The sequence below is a fragment of the Bidens hawaiensis genome, unplaced genomic scaffold (assembly GCF_021521415.1).
Source record: "Bidens hawaiensis isolate Kalapana, Puna unplaced genomic scaffold, B.hawaiensis_p1.1 tig00002236_1, whole genome shotgun sequence".
NCBI classification, from domain to species: Eukaryota; Viridiplantae; Streptophyta; class Magnoliopsida; order Asterales; family Asteraceae; genus Bidens; species Bidens hawaiensis.
The window spans coordinates 1,710,107-1,724,404 of NW_027491119.1; the positions used below are offsets into that span (position 1 = coordinate 1,710,107).

At 34.8% G+C, this 14,298-nt stretch overlaps 1 pseudogene; it reads right to left on the reverse strand.

The window, feature by feature from the left end:
• Window positions 1-3,941: 3,941 nt before the first annotated feature.
• On the reverse strand, window positions 3,942-5,211 carry LOC143611021 (E3 ubiquitin-protein ligase PUB23-like; annotated as a pseudogene).
• Between the last annotated feature and the right edge of the window lie 9,087 nt (window positions 5,212-14,298).

Here is a 14,298-nt window from a genome sequence, read left to right on the forward strand (position 1 = left end):
CAAATCACATTTAGTGGCCAGCTGTAACTTGTGGCGTCCCCATGGCCATGGATTTTTCAAATCACATTTAGTGGTCAGGTGCAACTTGACTAGTTTGAAAGTTATATATTTTGATTTCGAATCCATATATTTTCATACTTGTAGTACACAGTCTCAATGAAAATAAGATGTGTAAGAGCCGATATCATTGGAGATGTAAGTTTTTCATTTTGTCTTGAATTGAATATTTTTGTCACTAAATAAAAACTCAACATAGTGGTGTTTTGAGTCGCTGGGTCGTGTTCGCAAATACAACACGAACTCGGAAATCAATAACAACTTGAAAACCGTGCTAGACACATGAACCTCAAATGTGACATGTCTTCACGGATTGATACAAACATGGTTGCTTGATCTAACAATATTGTTTGCTTTGTCATTTAGCAACATGATAAACTCAAATCAAAAACTTATAAAAAAAAAAAACCCACATATGATAAAACACATTTTAAAAACTATAAAAGCGGGTTAAAAGGGTCTTCTTGTAAACCCAAGTCCCAACATACACGAGCATGACCATTTAGATAAAGTTCGCTGGTTTAAGCTGAAATGACCCAAACCCGTTTAAAAAACAATAAACCTATAAATTTTCTTTTAGTTTCGTGTTAGAAATTTATATATCAGCAAATAAAATAAAATACAATTATGTTCATGAAAATTTTAATTTAAATAAACAAATAAAAAATGTACATATTATATTGTAAAATGAATTTGTTGACCTGCTAAAATGGTTGAGAAGTAATATTTTCGTTGACAAACTAAGTTATTACATGTGAGCCAGCTACCAGCCTATTTCTTCTCAAATTAACATCATCACTATTAGTTTTTAATGTTTTAACAAAAAAAACTTATTATTTTTGGATATTAAGTCAACTAATCATTTATAAACTTTTTTTAATTAATACTAATTCTAATCAAGGTGATTATGTTTTATTCGTTTGAAGGTTGGGATACGTAGAGATCGTGACTGACTAAGCCCAACAAAGATTGAATGTCTAAGAATATATTAATATGATCATTTTTAATTTAAGTACAAACAGTTAGATTTTGATCACCCTGTGGTTAGGACTTGGTTAGAGTTTGAATTTGTTAATTTCGTTTTGAGTTCATAAAGTTTTTAATTTCGGGTTCAACTTATCTTTTAACTGTTTACGAAGGCCAACTAAGAAAAACAGTTGTTTGTCGTCGCATGATAGGGTCGTGTCAACATGCGATGAAAAGTAACACCTTTTTTTTTAATTCAAATCCACTTAATAATGCATGTGATTATTACTTATTGATATCAATTCAAAAATTTTAAATCACTTGTTAGAAATATGTAAAGAATTATTTTTATCCATTATTCTTTTGACACATTATATTTTAATTAGTTTACTATGATCTTTAAAATTATTTTTATTAGTTTACTATGATCTGTTATTCTCTTGTCCGTTTACCTTCTGTTTCGATATAATTGTTACTATGATCTTTAAAATTATTAACTTAAAAAAAATAGTTTATGAAGAGAAGTTTCGATTTATTCGTTTTTAAGCATTTTAAAGTAATCATACATCATAACTTTTGTATATTTGAATTCTATTTTTTAAGAAAAAAGCCAAAACTTATTCTTGTATTTGTAATTACTCATCTAAACTTTATTTGAGGGAATAATTTAGTTACTTTGTCTTTACATGATTATTATAAAATTCTAAATTATTTTAAGAAAACCAGAATATGAATGTAAAATGTGAGGATCCTACTCCATTTATGAAATATAGTATTTGTAATTTGTATACTTACAAAAATAAAGTTCTCAATGTCTTAATTCACTATTATACAAGTTTAAGTTAATATGTTTAACAAGTGGATTTACTTATCTATACCCTAGCAACATTGTAAATAATAACTTCACTAAATGCTTATAGGTGTTTTGATAGTTAACCTATTCTTGTTGTTTCTCTTTGCGATGGTGTTTTCGATCAAGGTGATTCAATTTCTTTGTTGCCTCCCGAAATTTTTCACACGTCACTCAATTTCTTCTTTGATCTTCAAGATGATTGGGGTGGTTATTCCACATCAGAAGATTTTTCTTCGGCCCTAACAACCTGGGTGCCCGAGATGACATCATGCCCGCCCATAAACACCGCCCCCCCCGGCAACACCCCAAATAACTAATTAATATTTAGAGTAAACTGCGTTTTTCGTCCTTGTGGTTTGTTCAAATCTGCAGTTTTAGTCCAATAGTTTCAAATCTGCGATTTTCGTCATGTGGTTTTTATTTCACTTACAATTAAACCCGACCCCATAACCACGTTAAGTCTGATCGTTAAACATCAGCGTGCCACTCATGTGAGGGTCAATTTTGTCTTTTTTCCCCCAAATACACCTCAGACCCTCACGCGAAGGGGCTTACGAATTAGGGTTGGGGTTTATTTAGGAAGAAAAAGGACAAAAATGCCCCTCACGTGAGGGGCACGCTGATGGATTTAATGACCATACTTAACGAGGTTAGTGATTTCGGGTTTAATTGCAAGTGAAATGAAACATGAGTAACGAAAATCACAGATTTAAAATTAAATTAAAACTATGATAAACGAAAACCACACACTCTAATATATTACACCTTATATTGTAGATCATCATTATATTAATAATATTAAATCTTAAGTTGTAACTTGTATAGTTGTATGAGTTTAAGTTTAAGTGTTTAATTGTCACATTTAGACTATTTTATATTTAACATCTCACCATCATAAATTGGTATATCTATCAAAAGTTGTGCGCACAAAGTTTGAACATGATATTTAATTTTATTTGGTCAACTCTAGTGATTATTGGTCCCAATAGGCTGGCCATATATTGGGTTGCAGCACAACTACTCCCATCAGAATAATAACTCTCCATGCACTTCATGTGAAAAAAATATATACCCCATATGCTTTTAAGAACCGAAAAAAATATATACCCCATATGCTTTTAAGAACCTTCATTTCATTATTTTATATTATTTAAAACCATAGTAAAACAAAAATATTATTTCTTACCCCTGATGACGTCACACATGCAGTGCCAAAAGTCCAAAACCTTTTGATCTAAACCATCATAAGTTCTGTGTTTAGTTTTTACAAAATAAAACTAAAATATTTAACTTCTTTCTGCTCGGGAATATATAAAATCTTAGTTTTTTTCTTTACCTCAAACTCTAAAATACAAAATTACATTATATATTTTTATTCTCCTTTTAATTTCATTATTTTTATTTTCTTTTATTTATTAACTTGGGAACACATCGTCACTTCTAACACTATCACAAAAGAGCATTTACGAGTGTTTTAACCACTAGTGGACCTACCTTTGTGACACGGGGTCGGGTCACCCATGAAATTCTTTTTAATACCATTATAGTGTAAAAATCTCGATCGACCCCTATAAATATACAGCGATGGAAACTGAGAAAATTTTCAATTCTAATAAAAATTTTTCAGATTGAATTTTAAACATGTAGTTTTAGTAGTGATTGTGTGAAAGCTAAGATATGTTGATCCTGAAAATTGTGTTGCTTTAACGGTTTAACCGACAACCCCTAGATTTTTCAAGATTCTACTACACAAAACAACAAATTAAGTCTAGCAAAACCATTATACTTTTATATCATACCTTACATGTAATTCTTGTTTAAATATTTCAACAAAATATAAAATCATACAATACTTGATGGTTTCAAAGTTCAAACCAATATGATAAGACTAAATATTTAAAACAGTAACTAAAAAAACTAAACCCTAGTATTATAAATTTATAATAACTCATGGTAAATGTTTTGTATACTATTAAGTTTTCGTAACTTCTTTCCACAATACTTTTACATGTGTAAATTACTAGACAAGGGTTATACTTATAATCAAACATGCCTGTTAATATTATTATTGAAGATTCAAACACAAATATTCCTTCAACTCACTAGGAAAACAAGGGTAGCGACTCCATGTATTACCATGTTTTTTGAACATATCCAACACCTTGTTCTTCATCGACGACGGTCCACTCATATGCAACAACACGACGAGTTTCTTAACTGCCCCGTAGACCATCATCTCCTCCAAGACCCTCTCGGTCGGGTGGAAACAACATATTAACGAAAAAATCTTCACGCATATCTTTGAAGCCATCTCCGACACATTAAACAATTTTTTCGATACTGCACCGATCCCTAGGCGGTGTTCGATGAATGCCACACGCCCATCCGGGCATTCACACAATAATTTAATTATATGCAATATTTTCTCACACTTGGATCGGTTCGAGTCTGGTAGTATCTCGATTAGGGTACACATTGCACCCGCCTCTATGGCCCTTGACCGGCTTTTTTTCGAAGAATCCAAAATCTTTATCAAGACTTGCAAAGCCGATGAACTCGCCTTCATTGAAATCTCGTCGGATGCGAGTTCCAACATGGATTTAAACATACCAATCCCTTGCTCATTCACAATAAATGTCCAATCAAAATTGGCTTTTGCTAGCTTTTTTAAATATTGTTATTGTGTAAACCCTAGCATCTTTACTTCCCCTTTGAAGAATAATAGACATGGACTTCATGCATTCGGGTTTCAACAATAACTCGATTACTTTACCTTGTTCTTCTGTTATATGAAGATGTTGAAGCACACCCAATGCCTCCTCGCACGCTCTAAACACCATGAAATCCGAACAATCGACTAGTATTTGCACAATTAATTGGAAAATCACATCTAACCCTCCTAATATTATAAAATCAAGCTTCATCTCATCTCCTAACTCAACTGTTTCTTTAATTTTCTTTAAACAATTTACCTTAAACGGACTCGACCCGAGGGTCTTGAGCAATGACACCATTTCATCACGCTTATACGAAGGCGAAGGCGACGATGAAGAAGATGTAGATGTAGATGGTGAATGACTATTTTGCCATCCAATAATGAGTCTCTTGAGGGTATGATTAGGAGTAAGACCAAAGTTTTGTATGCTTTGCATTGTGGCTGGGCATGTCTTCTTTTTGTAGCTAAAGAACCATTTTTCGATGCTTTTTCGCTCGTATGTTACACCGGTGGAGATGATCACTGGCTCTTTCATTAGCTCCATGGATATAGGACATCTAAAATCTTGTGGACACTCCATTTCTGAATCAAGATTTGATCTATCTATCTCCATTGTAGGTTGAGAGTTTGACATCAATAACATACAATTTGCTCTTTGTGTGTGTATATATAATAGTTGTGTGTGTATATAATAATAATAATAATAATAATAATAATAATAATAATAATAAATATGGTTAAACAGAAATACAAGTGGGATAGCTGTGAAAAGTCCACTAGAGGAAAAATCAAAGTCAAATACAAATACAAATATTGTGAATGAATAATTAAAGATGCGTGTAACGGTGCAGATCCATGTAAAGAACATGCGCTAGGGTTGATTTTTCTTGGAAATTATAAAAATTAAATGTATGGCTGTATAAGTCTTGTTCCTGATCTAATTACATAATTCGCACTTCAGATTATTTTCACATTGTTTTTTGAACGACTAACTAAAGTGTGTATATATAAACATGTAGGCGAGGCAAAGCCGTCTACGGAGTTACAACGAATATGGCCACCAAAAATTAACAAGAGAATCAAAACACGAAAAAGAATCGTACAGTTTGAAATTACCCTCTTTGTTCCTCCCGAGTCAAGTTTTCTCCAGCCCGATTGATTCTTCACCAATAAAAACCCGAGAGCCTTAACTAAATTCCCCCCCCCCCCCCCCGACAATCGTCAACAAAACCGACTTATAATTTCACATAACAAATATTAGATTCAAACTAAAAAACACAAGCATTTTATATATGTAGTTAAACTATTTTGACAAAATCTATTTAGCTGTTTCTTTTTTTGGAATATATCTTTAAATGGTGATAAGACATTTGAAGGAAAATATATAGCAAATTAGGGTACTTCAAGAAGTTACAACTTAAATATATTCTATATTAGTTCACATATATATTATTTTCATATATCATATATGTATTGTAGACTTAACATATTTGTATTTAAAAAATAGTTATATGAGAACTTATTATAGAAAAACTATCGCATATTATTGTTACTGAGTTCTCTTTGTTATTAAAGTATGTTTTTTTATAACTATTGAAGAAAGTATATGGTGAACACTAATGTCGACAACTGGTGAAAGGTTAGAATTGTATCCAACTGTAACTTAGTCTTGGTTCGTTGACCTACAACTATATATAGAGGGAGTTTATATTTGAAGTTTTTGCTAAACATGGGATGGGAATACGTAAGCACATTTATTCAACGCCAAATACACATATATATGTATTAATCATAATAAATTGAGTACCTTATTTCTTAAATCATTAAAAACTATAATATATATTTACTAGTCAATAGTCATTTAATACATCCTTTTAAAATTGTAGTGTATTAACTTGTAATCATATAATTTATAATGATTTCTAAATATTATTAGTTCTTATCTGAGGATTTTTAAAAAATGTAAAAAGCCTTTTGGGTGATGGTTTATTATTTTATTTATTGGTTGTCTCTGATATGTTTTATGTAATTTGTGATTCATGATGTTATCACTTGATTTTGATTCATGATTTGTTATCAATTATCAGTTGCTAGTTATTTGTGATTGGTGACTCGTTATTCGCATCAAATATTGATTATGTATTGATTTATCCGTTATCTCTTAGGCTAAGGGGTATACACTTCTCAACACCATTATCTTCACTCGTCACGTCTGCAACACGTCAAGTTTTTCCCCATCATTCAACATCACCTTTAAACCATGGGTATACACCATTCTCCTCATTCTCCATTTTTGATTTTTTTTTTAATTTAATACAAAGAGAGGAAGAGAGTGAGTGATGAGAGAGACCATGGTCACTAGCTTAACGTCACGCGTGACCAATAAAGAAGGGGGCGGTGCTCCAAGGGTATCACACGTGTGACCCCTTCCACGTATGATGCCACGTCAGACTCCTCATCCTCTTAAGTCTTAAGAGGTATATACCGCTCAACATTATAATAACACAACTCCCTTCGTCTAACATACAATCAAATCCATCCGTCCCTAAACCCTAAACCTAGGTGTAGGAACAGGCTCGATGCCATAACATCGGCCTTTGTAACGATCAAGGCTCGTAAGTCCATCGGTCCATACAGTTGTCTATGTACTAGTAAAAGATTTAGCGGCTACTGCGGCCCCTGCTTCTTCAGGCGGAACTCTAGGTTGAGGAGTTACTCCGAAATGCTGCCAAGATATCAGTATCATTTGTTTCATATTCAAGAGTATAGTAAGTAATTTATAATCTTTAACACCGGCTTTGAATCCAACACTTGCTTTAGTCTGTGTTTGTGATAACATAAATCCCTCCCTATAACTCATTAATTAATAATTCTCAAAACAATAAGGTTTACTTGACATGAATTAGGCGTTAATAAAACTTTTTACAGGAACCTTTCACAAATTAATTACCAACTAACAGTAAAATTATCAACTAGTCAGAATGTTTAATTATTAGACCATGACATTTGATTCGATAAATACATCATTATTATATAACATTAAAGTTGGTAAAATAAAATGATTCAATAATTAAAAAATAAGATTATTCAGGAACACACATTGAATGCGTATTACGCATTCAATTTCTGTTAGTAGATCCATAAGTACACGTTTTGAAGATTTTCTTGTGAACATTAAATACAAAGAGTTGAACATTATAGCAACTTGGGTTTTATTAGAACTATGAATAATTTAATTAATCATTTTACAATTTAATTTGAAGATTTTTACTAGACATTGGAAGTTAAATATCAGAATATTTTAATATTATTACGGAATGTTTGTTTCATTTTTCATGGGTAACAATAATTGCTTAGTATTTAGTAAGTAATAACTAGCTACCACTTTTATAAAAGGTTTATTGGATTTTAATAATTCCTATTGTCGATAATTGCCACACCCCGACTAGCACAATGCGGAAGCGTAAAACGGGAATGTAACAGACACCTTTGGTATCAACACATTGTTTATAAAGAAACATTATAAACTAATTTACAATATATTACATTTCTTTGTTCTATCATTGTTTTACAGTCTAGGTGGTACAAACAAAACTAGTTCGTTAACTATACATTCTTACTACTAACGCGCTTGCTTCTATTCATCTAGCATCAACCGCACACCTTGGGCAAATAACAGATCACCAAATCATTCCAATTTAGGTATACCTGAAAAGCAGTTTAAAACGGGTCAACTACTAGAGTTGGTGAGTTTCACGAGTTTCAATAAATCAATAATGAGTATTCACAAGTCAACACTTGTAATCATGAAATAAGTACGTATGTATGTAAATGATGTATGTGATGTAATTATGCTAAGTGTCACACCCCAACCGACGGCGGAATACGTCGAGGTGAGACGGTGATTGTTCATAGCACATGATACTACGTGTTACAATAGTCGTTAAATTTAATTTAATATCAAGCAATACAGAGATACAATGAATTGTTTTATAGTCATCTAGGTCCAATCATGCAATCCTATATCTTGCATCAAGTAATCTTCAACAAACAAATTTCCAATACCTGAAAAACATGCGAGAGTGTCAACTAAAAATAGTTGGTGAGAACATAGGTTTTAATAAAATAAGTTTTAAGTTGAAAGCAATCCATATGTATTAAGTTACTTTGTATACTTTGTGATTACAACCAAACCTCTGACACGTTTAGCGAGTCGTCTAATCCACGATTAGACTATTATGTTTAATGTTTAACGATCGTCGGATTCTGAACACACAAGCCTCTACCTAAGGCCTGCGTGGGCGGGTCGGGCCAATAGATCTATCATCATACTACCACGGGCTTTAACAAGTTAATGGTTGTACATGCAATTAAGTATACACTTGTGATAATCACACAATGAATATCATGAATAAAGCTTGAATCAAATAACATGTAAAACAAATTGATTATGCATGTTTCCACCCCGAAGTATAAAACGTTTAAAAGCATGTAAAAGGGGCTATGAACTCACCTTCGTTGATGAATTGAGACTTGTAACGCTTTTGTTTAGAGCTCTAATGATCAAGAAAGTTGTTAGAATGTGACCCTATTTCGGTGGAATAGAATCTCCGACCTCAGGTTCCCAGGAAAAGGTAAGTGGGTCCATTCACGCCCGGACACGCCACTTGGTTTTTCCTTAGGCCGTAGCCTTGGTGACAGAACCCTTGGTTGAATATCTATAGACTTGGTGTTTGTTTGGAAGTACAATTGGATTTTAGGGTTTCAAGTGATACTTTATGGTTTAGGGTTTTAGATTATCTTTTCTAGAAAAGAATAGGTTGTTTACTGTTCAAGACACGAATTTTTAAAAATAGTAAACCTTTGAGTTAGATTACGAAAATTTTATATCTTGTAACCGTATGAGTTTTTTAACATGTATATTTTTTATAAGATTTAAGTGTTTATAAAAAAAATATAAAATTCATAGACTACCGAGGGGTCTGATTCTGAGTCAGTTTAGTAGAAAAATAACTAAAAATCGATACTTTAACAAATTGAGGAGATTCTAGTTGGATAATTTTTATAATTAGAAGGTCTACAATATATCCAAAAATTGGGTCATAATTCGTAAACATGAGTGAGTTATGACATTCATTTTGAGGCTAAAGTTACATGTTAGGATTTTTAGCAAGACCCTTTGTTAAAGAAAAATAATAAAAACGTTTTTAAAGTTTATAAAATTTTACACAAAAATTACAGAGATACTAGACACATAAAGAACCAATTTAGGCTTTTGAAATTCGTGATTTGGATATATTATGACCGAGATCTAAGCGTTGAAATAAAAGGTTTTTCTGCAGAATGAAAGAACAAAACATTATACGGAAATTAGAACTTACTAGGAAGGAAACGAGTTGTGAATCTTTGAGAGGATGATGATCACGAATTTTCAACCTTGGGGCTTTGTAATATGCAGGTTTGGAATGAATTTTAGGGGTGCTAGAGAGTTCTATTTATAGGGGTGTTTAGAGAAGAGATTATGATGAATTAGAGATAGAATTTGACTAGGACTTGAATTCAAATTTGGATAAGGCTAATCTTGGAGATCAAGAATAGAATATTCTAGAAGGTTATTCTTAATTTGAATTTAAGGATATAAATAAAATTACTTTAGGATAAAATTGACAATGACAAATATTAAATCTAGGCATTCCTGGTTAAACGTGTCACGTTAACGATTAACCATGTATAACTAAATGTACATAGAAACATGTAATTGTGCATATGAAAATAATATTAATAACTAGAAATAAATAATATATGATTCCATAATAATATAGATGGTGAACTAATACATGGACCTTATTAAATACGAGTATAAAAGACTAGTGATTTCATGCATGAAAATGCATAGGTGTTACACTAAGCTACAGTGAAGCCTGGACTGTTCGTGCTGCGTGCCTCAATTTCCCACGCTCAATCAACCACTGTGGCCCCTTTCCGCCCACAACATGCCCCGGTAGCTATGTCTAACACTACATAGCTGGTTCGTAAAAATATGGACATGTGCAAACGGGATAATGTCTCAGCACCCATGCTGGCCCCGCCTGGGTTTGCCAAACCAATAGTACTATTCACAAGCCACCGGCTCGAAGTTAATCACTGTGATCGTGGGGACTTTCGTGTGTTAGCACTTAGATAATTCACATCATCACATGTTTCAGATAAGTATATAGATATAAGCAAACATGCTTTTCACCCCAAAAGTTCGTAAAACAGTTTAAGAGTGGGGTCATGAAACTCATGGTTTAGTAGATATTCAGTACTGTATCAGCTCGTGGTTTGTTCGGTCCGCTATCAGTAGTTCTTATAATCAATATTATAATAATATTAATATTTTAATATTATCATAATCTCAATACTAAACTGGGCTGTATAACTAATGTAACATCCCGAAATTTCAAGATAATATTAATTATATTACTTAATAATAGAGGGAAAGTTTACTCGGGTTATCAGGAAATAAATAAAAGAATAGGAGTTGGTATGGGTCGGGCTAGTGTCGGGTAATGGATGTGGGTTATGGACTTGGATTAATAGAGATGGGTTAAATGAGAATGGGCCTTAGGTCCATGGGATTTCAGGGATATAAATATCCCCTAAACCCAAAATATCTTTCATTTTTCACCAAACTCCCTAACACACACACCAAGCACACCCAAAACCGCCGCCGGCCGGGCCGAGAAAGAAGGAAGGATCGAGCGAGGTCCGGGTAAGAGAGAAAGATTAGTGGTGATACCAAGATAAACGAGATCCAACAAGCTCAAAAGGTATGATTCTTGATCTTGGAAGTTTAAAGATCCGAGCTTTTAGTGTATAAACGACCAAAAATGGTCGGGAAGTGTAGTGGGTGGTATTGAACCTTAACAAGGGTGTTAAAATCGCCCGAAATGTTGATCAGAAACCGAAACAGCGGACATATGGGCAACTTCGCCTTCATCTCGGCAACTTCGCCTTCATCTGGGCAACTTCGCCTTCAAGCGATGAACTTCGCCTGCAAGCTAAGTTCGCCTGCAAGCTAAGTTCGCCTGATGACAAGTTCGCCTGAGGTTTAAGTTCGCCTGATGATAAGTTCGCCTGAGGTTTAACTTCGCCTAAAGCTAAGTTCGCCTGAGGTTTAACTTCGCCTAAAGCTAAGTTCTCCTGAGGTTTAACTTCGCCTAAAGCTAAGTTCGCCTGAGGCTTAACTTCGCCTGAAGCCAAGTTCGCCCGAGGGTTAACCTCGCCTAAAGCCAAGTTGGATTAGAAAATAAATTATCAAGCGATAAGTTAAAGTAAGCTAATACTAGGCCACCAGATTAGATCAGACGAGTATTGATACGTGTAACTTGTACAGTCAGCCGAGCTCAGATAGAGAAGGGATTTACAGCTATCAGAAAAAGAAGCAGAATTCAGGTGAGTTTCTAGCCCCATTCCTTGTTATGTTTTTCGGGGCTGCGTGCATACTCGATGTGTTATTAATACATTTATCCTAAGTGATAAGTGTATGTCATATGTGATATGTGTGATAGATATGAATGATTGTTTGTTGGTACGCGAACGATCTTCGGATATTGCGCGTACTGTCAGGTTAAAAATAAAGGTACGAATATTATATATCGAAGATGTATGAATATTTCAAATGAATACTTGTCGGGGCGTGAACGATCTTCGGATATTGCACGTAACGACAAGGGGTATGGTTGTTAAATGAATGAGGTAAAGAATGCCTAGAGTGTTCTTATGTTATAATGTAAGTATGAGTATATAGGTACACGAATGGCATGTGAGTTCTACGTTCGACATAGTAAGTTAGGATGGCAAATCCCTCTAGCTTCTGTCGGACATAGACTCGGCTGGTGATGGCGTAGTTAAGGACTGCGAGCCTTATACGTGAAGTAGATGATATACGTAAACGTAGATAAGGACTGTGAGCCTTATACGTGAAGTAGGTGATATATGTAAACGTAGATAAGGACTGCGAACCTTATACGTAATGTAAATAGGCGTCAGCATAGGAAAGGACTGTGAACCTTATACGTGCTGTATTTGTAGCATAGGGGAGGACTGCGAACCTCGTACGTGCTATGAATTAGGTTGCAACATAGGGAAGGACTGCGAACCTTGTACGTGTTGTGAATGTATTTCAGCATAGGAAAGGACTGTGAACCTTATACGTGCTGATTTTGTAGCATAGGGGAGGACTGCGAACCTCGTACGTGCTATGAATTAGGTTGCAACATAGGGAAGGACTGCGAACCTTGTACGTGTTGTGGATGTACTATGGTATAGGGAAGGACCGCGATCCTTGTACGTACCATAAATGGTGAACATAGGTAAGGACTGCGAACCTTGTACGTGTTCACGACCTTGAGTACAGGTATAGACGGTGAACTATGAACGTACTCTCGGTAGACTGAGGTTAGTGATTGTAGATATGTATGTATGTATGGTAGCAAGTATGTATGTAGAACAGAAGGGTAACTAGTGAAGTATGGATATGTATCTACGGATATGTGTGTATGTGTATGTATTGTATGGCGTTCGATTAACTAGAACTCACTCAGCGTAGCTGACTTTTAGTATGCACGCAGGTGAGCTGATTATAGAATTAGCATGAGGATGACACACGGCATGGATTGAACGGCTGGCATATGAAGAAAGAAGTAAAGATGTTTTAAATATAAAGTTTTGTGTTATGGTATCAAAGAAAATATTTAATGTTTTGTAACAAATGATTGATGTTTTATATTCCGCGAAAAGTTTTAATAAACTCTGATTTGAAGAACTGTGTTTATGAGTAAATCCGACGCTAAAGTAGGGTCACCGGGTTCGGGGCGTTACAAGTTGGTATCAGAGCATAAGTTCGAGAGATTTAAGCATCCTACATGCTTAGACTCGAACAGAGAATGGGATTTAAGTAAGAAAGGAAAGAAGATGCCAGTTCAAGAATGCCATGTGTCGCTCAAGCAAGATCAGTAAAGGTAAAGTGCATGATTAAATGATATATGTTAATGAGAAAGGAAAGATATGTGAACGATAAGGATAGAAGTAATTGATTGTTTGATGTGATTAACTGCTTAAGTAGAACCAGCACAAAGAGACTCATAAAGGGAAGTGTATAGGACACGGAAAGCAATGTGATCAGCTAGTCACAGCTGGCCACTGTTATTACCTGTTAGCCTTGCTATCCTTGTACTATATAGTTCCTTGAGTGAGGATGCTTGTGTTGTCCCTTTTAGAATACTGATGGCTGGAGCTGGAGAATTTGTGGGAACTGGGGGTCGCACTGGACGTCGTGGCAGGCCTCGTCTTGTCCGGCAACCCTCGGTAGAAGAAGCTTCCCACACCGAAGATGAAGGAAGCGCCGCCGGAGGAGACCAGAACAACAACGAAGAAGTTCAACTTAGCCCTGCAGTTCAAGCAGCCATTGTTCAAGCTGTAGTTGCTGCTGTGAAGAACCTGAATCCCGAAGGATCTGCTGGAAGCCGTGAACGAACTGCTGAAGGGGCGGGTGGTGATGGTAGGAAGGATGGGGAAGGAGAAAGAGGGGCCTCGAGTGAGGATAAGTCTGTGAAAGTCGATGACAGGAGAAGAGGCCAAGGTGGGTGCAACTATAAGTCCTTCAAAGGATGCGACCCGCCAAAGCTGACTGGTTTGGGAGACGCAATCGCTACTCTCCAAT